At 39.5% G+C, this 10025-nt stretch overlaps 1 protein-coding gene across 6 annotated transcripts in view; it reads right to left on the bottom strand.

Annotated features, from left to right (window-relative positions):
- Chd8 (chromodomain helicase DNA binding protein 8) overlaps nt 1-7367 on the bottom strand; it is a 62192-nt gene extending 54825 nt beyond the window's left edge. For 2 of the 6 annotated variants that reach the window (XM_058577852.1, XM_046441069.2), the window contains exons 1-2: nt 7256-7343; nt 4725-4833 (exon numbers count right to left, since the gene is read on the bottom strand). The gene's annotated coding sequence lies outside the window, so the exon portion shown is untranslated. Of the gene's footprint in view, nt 1-4724; nt 4834-7255 lie in introns of all 6 variants that reach the window. The other 4 variants (XM_046441072.2, XM_046441067.2, XM_058577854.1 and 1 more) reach the window with 3 other exon arrangements.
- Nucleotides 7368-10025: the final 2658 nt, after the last annotated feature.

The following is a 10025-nucleotide window of genomic DNA, read 5'->3' on the forward strand; positions in this document are numbered from 1 at the left end:
AATAATCACTGTTGAAAATAATGAAATTTTAGTTATCCTTTTTAGGTTTAGGATCATAATGCCTTAGTAGTAACCAATTTACAGCTATGGCAGGAAGTAAATGAATGACACTATATACTTATGACTCAAAAATAGGGCATGGATCATTTTTTTAAGCCAACCTCATTGTAGATTTCTTCCCCCCAGTAAACCCTTGGTGTTTTAGCCTAAGTCTGAAGATAGAAAATAAGAACTTAATCTTTTAAGGATGACTGCTCTTTGTCAATTTAAGACAATCTGGCTGGGCATGGTAGTGCATGCCTATAATCCCAGTAGCTGGAAAGGCTGAGGCAGGAGGATCACAAGTTCAAAGCCAGTCTCAGCAAGTTAGCAAGGTCCTGTCTCAAAGTAAAAAAATAAAAAGGGGTTTATTTTTTGGCTCAGTGGTAAAGCACCCCTGGGTTCAATCCCCAGTACCAAAAAAAAAAGAAAAGAAAGAAAGAGAGATTCAAAAGTAAAAAGAAATTTTATGTGCTCAAGGTTCTACAACTGCTAAAGGTACAGCTTTAACAAGTTACTAAATGCCTACCTGTCTCATACTTCCCACAGAAGTTAGCACTGAACTTTTAAATGGGGGAAGACTGGATAACAAATAGGGCTTTGATCGGACAGACCAGAATCCTACTCCTAGTTAAGTTATCTACCTAAGTCATCTTCTGTAAATGAACTAACATCCCATTCATTTCAGAGTAGTCCTAAAGATTAAAAGATAATATATAATGCTTGGCATATAGTACAAACAAAGAAATATATTATTCCTCATCCAATATTTTAAAACAGTACCAATAAAGGCTTATCTCAAAGCAAAATTATTACTTGTAGACTTAGCAGAGCTGATGTGCTAAGCAGAATCAGGTGGGATATTGAAACATATGTGGAAGTTTCATAATTAGAATAGTTGGACTGCTTGGCATGATGAAAGGACCCTTGTACTACCTTAACCTCCTAACCATGGAACACAACCAGCACTGATGTCTAAGGCAACTTCCCAAGTAATTCAACTAATCATTTTCATGTTTGTAGGAATATGCTACTATTTCATAAATACTCCATTTACTTCACAAAATCTGCTTGTGAGGCTGGGTACAATGGCACATTGGCTGCAAGCCACTTGGGAGGCTGAGGCAGGAGAATTGCTAGTTCAAGGCCAGCCTCAGCAATTTGGCAAGGCCCTAAGCAATTTAATAAGATCCTATGTCAAAATTAAAAAAAAAAAAAAAAAAAAAGGTGGGGGGCTGGTGGTGCAGCTCAGTGGTAAAGTGCCCCTGGGTTCAATCCCTAGTAAAGGCAGGAGCAGTGTGGACCTGCTTGTAGTAACTTTGATTTCTCTGACAAGGCTATCCCTGGGTAGTTCTCAGGCCTACCTAGATCCAGCTACCTTAGCTTTTGACTCCCATGACTTTTCAGGAGAGCAATGAAAAGAAATGACCAAACCTCATTGGAAAAAAAAAAAAAAAGCCTTAATGGGAGACACAACCGAGAGCAAGCAAAGCACTACATTTTATAAGAGAATTCATATGCAAACAAGGGAAGAGATGACTGATGTGTCCCACCCCCCAGAAAGGGGTAAAATTTGAAAATAAATAAATAAATAACTTGAGTTCTGAGGAGGAGCAATGAAGAAGATTTTCATGCAATTTGATATCCCTGATTCAAAAATCCTGAAAAATTTTCCATTTATTTTACCTAGGTAAATGTATACTTGATAAAATCTTGTTCCACACAAAATAATTTGTTGATTTGGGTTCTAAATAGGCAACCAAAGTACAGAAATTTCTTCTACAACCAACCAAAAAGATCTTCTCATATCACTAATGGGACAATGTACTTCTGAATACTGATGTCCTAAGGAATAAGCCCCAAAGATGTCTATAGTACACCCTCAAAAGATGTAGTAGAAATAAGGAAAGCAGAAAATTCCAAAGGTTTCTGTAATGACCACAAAAAACAACTGGAGAAACCCTAAAGGCTTAACAACTCATTAATATCCTCCTCCCTGTCAAATAAAATTAAGAATTCAGTTAAGGGGCTCTGGACATAGCTCAGTGGTAGAGCATGTGCTAAGCATCTTGGAAGCCCTGGGCCCAATCTTGGCGGGGGGGGGGGGGGGGGGGGGGGGGTGTTGCACACACTCACACATACACTTTCACAAGCAAAAAGAAAGGAAAGAAGGAAAGAAAAAGAAGGGAGAAAATCAGCTACTGAATAACTTTTCTCAAAAAGTTACTGACATAGTCTTAGAAGTTACAGACTCTCAAAACAAAAAGGTGTTATTATGGAATTACTAATTACTAGAATACTGGGATTTACCAAAAAAAGGATTAGCACTATCACATTCAAGGTGCCAACATAAAGGGAGAAAAGAAGTACAGTTCTGAAAATTTTATCTAGCAATTGCAGTAGTATGCCATTTAATTATCTTTTTTTAATGAAATAAAATCTGAAAATAACATAAAATGAAGCAACATACAGTAAATTACTCTGGTGATTCGTAGAGGAAATAAAATCAGGGCTATTTCAGTCTTTCAACAACAAAGTCAACCTTTGATTAGCAATTATGCACAACAATAAATAATTGTTCTGGGAACTCTTTTCAAAATAATGAGAATAGTACACTGATAATCTGAATTTGAAGAAGCTGGAACTCTGTCTAGGCTCCATACACATTTTTACTGTTCAGAATATATTCCTGGCCATTCCTGCTGAAGACAAAGGTAAAGCAATTATCTATGCCAGGCAAATTTCTATCTATGCCTACTGGATTTTTTGATTATAACATAACAGTTACTGGACAGAAATTGTTTCATTTTAAAAGGTTTCCTTCGGGCTGGAGTTGTGGCTCTGAGGTAGAGTGCTTGCCTAGCACACATGAGACAGTAGGTTGATCCTCAGTACCACATAAAAATAAATAAATAAAATAAAGTTATGGTGTCCACTTACATCTAAAAAAAAAGTTTCCTGCTACAATCTGAAGGCAAGATATATTTTAAAGTTGACCATTTTGCTTCAGATGTGACATTAAACAACTCAAGAACCCTAGTGAAGGACAGAAAATAATGGACAATAAAAAGGCAAATAAACAAAAACAAATGTTACCTATACAACAGCTTAATGAGAATCTTCAGAGATTAACATACTTTGTAGCTTAAATTTTAAATGTCAGTAACTACGTAGCTTAAATTTTAAACATCACTTAGCCACTGGGATGGCGGAAGCAGGAGGATCGCAAGCTCCAGTACTATCACATTTAAGGTGCCAACATAAAGGGAGAAAAGAAGCACAGTTCTGAAAATTATTACCTAGCAATTGCAGTAGTATGCCATTTAATTATCTGGTAACCTGGCAAGAACTCAGCAACTTAGAAAGACTTTGTCTCAAAACATAAAAAAAGGACTAAAGATTAGCTCAATAATAAAGTGCCCCTGTGTTCAATCCGCAGTACAAAATCTGCACACATACATAAATAAAAATAAAAAGAACTAGCAATATAGCCCAGTGGTAAACTGTCCCTGTGTTCAATTCCCAGAGGGGAGGGGGAAAAATTTAAACTTCAATAACTACAAAAAAGATGGAGGGTTGGGGTTGTGGCTCAGCGGTAGAGCGCTCACCTAGCACATGAGAGGCTCTGGGTTCGATTCTCAGCACCACATAAAAATAAGTAAGATAAAAGTATTTAAAAAAAAAAAAAGGTGGGATTCACTTTGCCAAACAAATACAAAGAAAAATTTAAAGGCAATGGGAAATAGAATTAGAAAAACAAACAAAAGAGCTAAATTATGACTTCATTAACACACACATAAACAAACTAAGATGTTAAAGGGAAAAAGGTTACCCATATCCAGGACAAAGTTTTGAATGCACTAAATGGTTAAATAAACTTTTAAGTAATAGAAAACTGTTCATTCAACAACTTTGTTGCATATAAATACTACTTAGAGAGTAGGTACAGAAGGAACTACATCTTGAAAATTGGGGTCTCTATATCCTTACAAGTTCTCAGCTATAGAGGCAAAAGGGGACAATATCAGTGGACTGCAACAAAAACCAAAGTGAACAGAATCATAACAAAATAATGAAGATTATAAACTCTATGAAGCAAAAAAAATAAATAAATTGTTTATTTATTAAAGATGGCTGGGGATATAGTTTAGTCGGTAGAGTGCTTGCCTTGAAGACACAAGGCCATGGGTTCAATCCCCAACACCACACACACAAAAAAATTCATTAAAGAGTACTTCCTCAATTTTATTCACTCAATTTTAAATTGAGTGACAGGAAACATAATAATCTACCAATGAATTAAACGCTGTAAGTAAAACAATAAATACCACGGTGGTCACAATAGTGCAAGGACAGGTCACACAAAGACCTGCAGATAAGGGACTTGCTTAAATGCAAGTACAGAAGGACAGTAACTTTTAGGGTTGAGGGTGGAGGTCCCAGAGAAATGTCTGTCTTCTGTTTTTCTCCCAGATATTAGACTCAATGTAACCTCAGAAGATAGCTTAACTCTTCCAGAGCTGTGGACAAACAATATTACTAAAGCATTTTAACATTCATCTGAATGTTACAGTCCTTTCAAAAATGAGAACATTCAATTTCATTCTTTCAGTAAGCAAGTATAGTTTTGGCACTCACAAATTAATATTAAATGGTAGTATTGCATTAAAAAAAAAAAAAATCACCTGGGGCTGGGGATGTGGCTCAAGCGGTAGCGCGCTCGCCTGGCATGAGTGCGGCCCGGGTTCGATCCTCAGCACCACATACAAACAAAGATGTTGTGTCCGCCGAAAACTAAAAAATAAATATTAAAAAAAATTCTCTCTCTCTCTTTCTCTCTCTCTCTTTAAAAAAAAAAAATCACCTTTTCACAGAAGTATTCAATGGTATATTTTAAAAACTGCCTTCACCATCCTCTGTTACCTATCAGAAACACCATGCTTCATATAAAATATTAATTTTTTCCTGTTATAATCAAACTTCTGGAATAGTGGGTCCTACAATTACAAGATGTCTCTACCTCATCATTCAGGGATGATAAAGCAAAGGTGTTCCTAGGAAATGCCAGGTCTGTGTTTCCTGGTGATTCACAACCACCTGAATGAACACATTTTCCATCCATATCTAAATAAATTTTGTTGGGCTGGGGATGTAGCTCAGTGGTAGAGTACTTGCCTAGAATGCTCTAGGCCCTGGATTTGAACCCCAGCACCCTCACACCCCAAGAAAGAATCTGTTGCCAGGGGCAGTGGTGCACACCTATAATCCCAATGAACCCAGGAAGCTGAAAAAGGAGGATCATGAGTTCAAAGACAGCCTCAGCAATGTGCTAAGCAACTCAGTGAGACCCTATCTCAAAATACAAAATTGGGCTGGAGATGTGGCTTGGTGGTCAAGTGCCCGAGTTCAATCCCCAGTAGCGCCCCCCCCCCCCCCCAAAAAAAGAAAAGACTTTGTCAATTTAAGAACTGACAAAATCTGGGCTGGAGATTCAACTCAGTTGGTAGAGTGCTTGCTTCACATGCATAAGGCCCTGGGTTCAATCCCCAGCACCACCACCAAAAAAAAAAAAAAAAAAAAAAGAACTGGCAAATTCAACAGGCCAGATTCACAAGACAGATCAGATTAAGCAAAGGTAATGTATGACCTGTGCACCTATACACTGGTCCATCAAATTACTTATCCCAAACCAATCCACCAATCCTTGCTATTTCCATTTTAAGCCTCCGGAGCCTGCCTCATTTTGTGGGAATTGGGGGTGCTGGGATTGATCCCAGATATTCACACAAGCTAAACACATGTTCTACCATTAGCTACACTCCAGTTCCTCATACAGCCTGTCTTTTCAAGGAACGTGCTTACTCTGTTTTTGGCCAATGTCCTTTGCCTTGCCTTTCAGACCCACTGGCATGCTACTCCGGCAACAAAAAGTCTTCTTAAATATAAAATGTTGTTTTTCTTACATTTTTTTAAAGTATTGAAATAATTCCAAAATTGTTCCCACTCTGACACCACGAAATTGACTGCAACTTGTTCTGGAACCTACTGGGGTGACTATTCAAAAGAAATACGTAAGCAGAACAAATTACTTAAGACATTATCCAAATCAAAACTCACTTTCCAGTACCTAATATGCTCCACACCAGTTGGGACCTCAGCTGAGGATAATGCAGTCAGGGAATCCTTGACTGAGTTGACAAACTCAGAAAAACAGAGATACATGATCTGTGAATGCTGATGTGATGGTGGGATGCAACAAACACTGATAATGCAGTTCCCAAGCCTTGTGTCTGAGACTTTCCAGTGCCTATTCTTCAAAAGAGAACGCCATAGAGTTCTAATGTTTTTACTTCTAGCTCACTTTGTACGTTCATCAAAACGCGACCGGTCCACTACATACCTCTTCTGTTAAGACCTTAATTACTTCACGACTGCCCCTTAAAAAGAGGCGGCTGCATTTGCACATCTGCGATGGCAGGGAAATTCCCTGCGACACTACAGACAGGTAAATAAAGAGATTGCATTCGCTATGAGGTAGGGGGAGTGGTCCTCTGCCACTGATGAGTTTATATAATGCAACAGAAATCCAGTGAGCTCTGCAGACCTGTCAAAGGAGATACAAGGCTTGAGCTCTCCTTTCCCACCACCTCTACACACGCTCCAACACCCTGCTCTTCACTAGGAGAAGACACACGGAAATTACACCTAAGAGTGAATAACAATCTGCATACGCTCTCTATACTTTCCTATCCACTTTTATTATTAAATAAAAGAGAGAGAAAGGAAGGAAAGAAGGTAGGTAGGTAGAAGCTTTAACCTCCCACTTGAGCCCAAAGTATGAAGTAAGCAAACGGAGCCGGGGAGTTTTTCCTACTCTGAAGGGGGAAGAAGAACAAGGAGCTGCCTCTAATCTACACCACGCCCAGTAATGCAATGACAAGCTCTTAAAACTCCATGGTGGCCCAAGCAGCCCCCTTCGCAGCGTGGCCCTGCTCGGACCCCGCGGCCCAGCAGCCGCCCTCTCCCCCGGCCTCTCACAAAGGAGAATGGTTCAGTCCAGACCATCACCCAGCACCTGATCCCTTACAACTGGGGGACGGGGAGGGGGCGCGAGGGAGAGGAGGGAGGATAAGTTCCTGAAGCCATTCTGAGAGTCAGAGCTTTTGGAAAGACTCTTGGGCCAGCACTGAGGAGCAGGCGTGAGCGGGAAGCCTACCTGAACAAGTCCTGGTGCTTCCTTCCCAGTCAGCGTTTCAACTCACCGTCTTGGAGAACAAGGCGCCTTCCGGCGGAGCATGGCCAGCCCTCGCCTCAATCTAGCTTGCTAGTAGTCCATTCTCCCTGGGGTCCGCCCACCTTCGCTCCCACCCACCAATGGCGGGGCCGAAGCCCGGCCTCTTCCAGCGGGGTAGTGTGAACGCCATCCAGGAAGTCTCTTGAGGTGGGAGGTCCTAAAAGGCTGAGAACGGTACGTAGGCAACCACAGATATGCCTGATTGAAAATAAAATCTGGCGGCAGCTCGCCTCCGACGGCTCAGTTCGCAGGTGAACGGGCCTCTCGGCATCTTTTTGACCCTCTCCGTTGGGGGCGCTCTAAACTTACACATGTAGTTACCTGTTTCAGGGAAGCCATCTTGGATCGTGCCGGCGTCAGGCGGGCGGGGAGGGGAGGGAGAATTTTCGGCTTTCTGTCCGACTATGTCTGTCCAGCCCCAACATATTCTCCTACAGATAGGCTTTCCCTCAGTCATGAAGAGGAACTCTGCAATAATACTGAATGTGAATAAAAGCAACCACCACCACCCTCTAGCATAACTGCAGGATTGATGAGGTTTTACCAAATCAGAAAAACCAAAATCAATTCTTGAAATTAAAGTCGGTATTACCACTTCTTAGGGAAATCCTTTATAATCAATTCTTCAAAATATCAGCGCATCACCAACACAGATAGCTTCCAATTTTTATACTTCACTTGTTTTATTTATTTATTTATTTATTTATTGGTACTGGGGATTTAACCTTTTTCAAACAGGGTCTAGCTGGATTTTAGATACTCTGGCCTTGGCCTCCAGAGTTGCTGATATTACAAGAGTGCCCCCACGATGCCGGCTTAATTTATGTTTTTCATTATTCTGACTTTGAAAGCAGAGTACTCAGAAATACTAAAATTTGAGGTATAGTTCCATTAAAAAAAAAAAAAGTCTTATAATTGATCAACAGATCCAAACAAATACATTCAGTGCTAACTATGAACTTATGAGAATTATATGTAAGGAGGAAGGACCATTAGGAGGCAATCTTAGAAACAACGCCACTTTTAAATAACTGCATAAATGTTGAAAAAAGAAATAATTTTATTGAAGGTGAAATTGTACTCGATGAGAAAGATCTGATTTTCCCAATCTTACTCTCTATAGCTATTTGCATTTTACTACATAAATTTTGAAGGGATTCCTTCCAGATCATTAGAGGAATTTCTCAAGTAGTAACATAATTGCATATCCATACATGTTAAGAAGTCATCTTAGGGCAGGCACTGAAGCATAGGCCTCTCTCTAATCCTAGCAATTATGGAGGCTAAGGCAGGAAGACTCCCAAATTTCAAACCAACCTAGGTAACTTAGCAAGACCCTGGCTCAAAATAAATAATAAAAAGGGTTGGTGAAGGAGCTCAGTAGTAGAGTAAGTATCCTTGTATTCAATCCCCAGCACCAAAAAACAAAAACAAAACCCTTTCTTGTCTGCTGCTACCATTTTATCATATTTGAGGATGTGAGGTATTAGGATTTATCAAAACACTGTGTTGTTTATCTGTAAATGCATATACCTATATAATCTTAAATACCAATGGTTACCAAAATAAGAGCTTGTTATCCTTCCGGTTACTATCTGATATAGAAGAGGGCTGCCATCAAAGGATGGTATTATAGAAAGAGGAAAAAGGAGGTCCTGATTCAACAATTTCAGATATCTATACTGATTTTTTTTTTAAGATTTTTAAAAAGATGGACACAATCTTTATTTTTATTTGGTGTTGAGGATCGAACCCAGTGCCTCACATGTGCAAGGCAAGCGCTCTGACACTGAGCTATAATCCCAGCCCCTCTATACTGATCTTTTACTATAGATTGGTTTTCCAGCATCACTGGTAAACAATCAACACCCACATTATCTAATAAAATTCTGCACATGGAGGTGGAATATCCATTTTCTACAATTCTTCATGACCAACTGACTCACAACACGAGCACATCACAAATGTACTTTTGTTTACCATTTCTTTACACTTGGTGAAACACCCAAATACAGAAGCTTATAAGTTGAATAGCAGAACTGGATGTATAAGTTAGGATTTATAATTATGCTCTCAATTATCCAAATGGTATCAATGACTCTGAAAGCAGGAAGTCTTAGACAGAATGCTATCTTTGACCAAGGCTCTAATGCTTCCCAATTGCTAAAAGATACTTTGGTATGGTAAAGAAAAACTTCTGTAAAGAAACTACAATGTTAATTTAATTCTGTCCCTGGGGTAAGGGAACAGGCAGCTAACTCCAAATTCAACAGCCTCAATTGCTTTTTGGCAAGCACTCTATCACTGAGCTACATCCATAGCCCCCTCTCTATTCCTTTTTTTTTTTTTTTTAAGTACTTTTTTTTTAGTTGTAGATGGACAGAATATATTTATTTTTATGTGGTGCTGAGGATCAAACCCAGTACCTCACACATGCAAAGCAAGTACTCTCCTACTGAGCTACAATCCCAGCCCTCTGTTCCTTTTTGAATAAGTAAAAATTGAAAGAAGAAGAAAAAAAAAAAAAAAAAACCAAGCTGGGCATGGTAGTACATACCTATAATTCCAGCTACTTGAGAGGCTGAGGCAGGAGAATGGCAAATCTGAGGCCAGCCTGGGTGACTTAGTGAGATTATCTCAAAAATTTAAAAGGGTGGGGGCTATAGCTCAGTAGACAGCTCAGTGGAGACCC

This window comes from Marmota monax, unplaced genomic scaffold (assembly GCF_021218885.2).
Source record: "Marmota monax isolate L192 unplaced genomic scaffold, Marmota_monax_Labrador192_F-V1.1 WCK01_AAM20220418_F8-fsc00017, whole genome shotgun sequence".
Taxonomy (NCBI): domain Eukaryota; kingdom Metazoa; phylum Chordata; class Mammalia; order Rodentia; family Sciuridae; genus Marmota; species Marmota monax.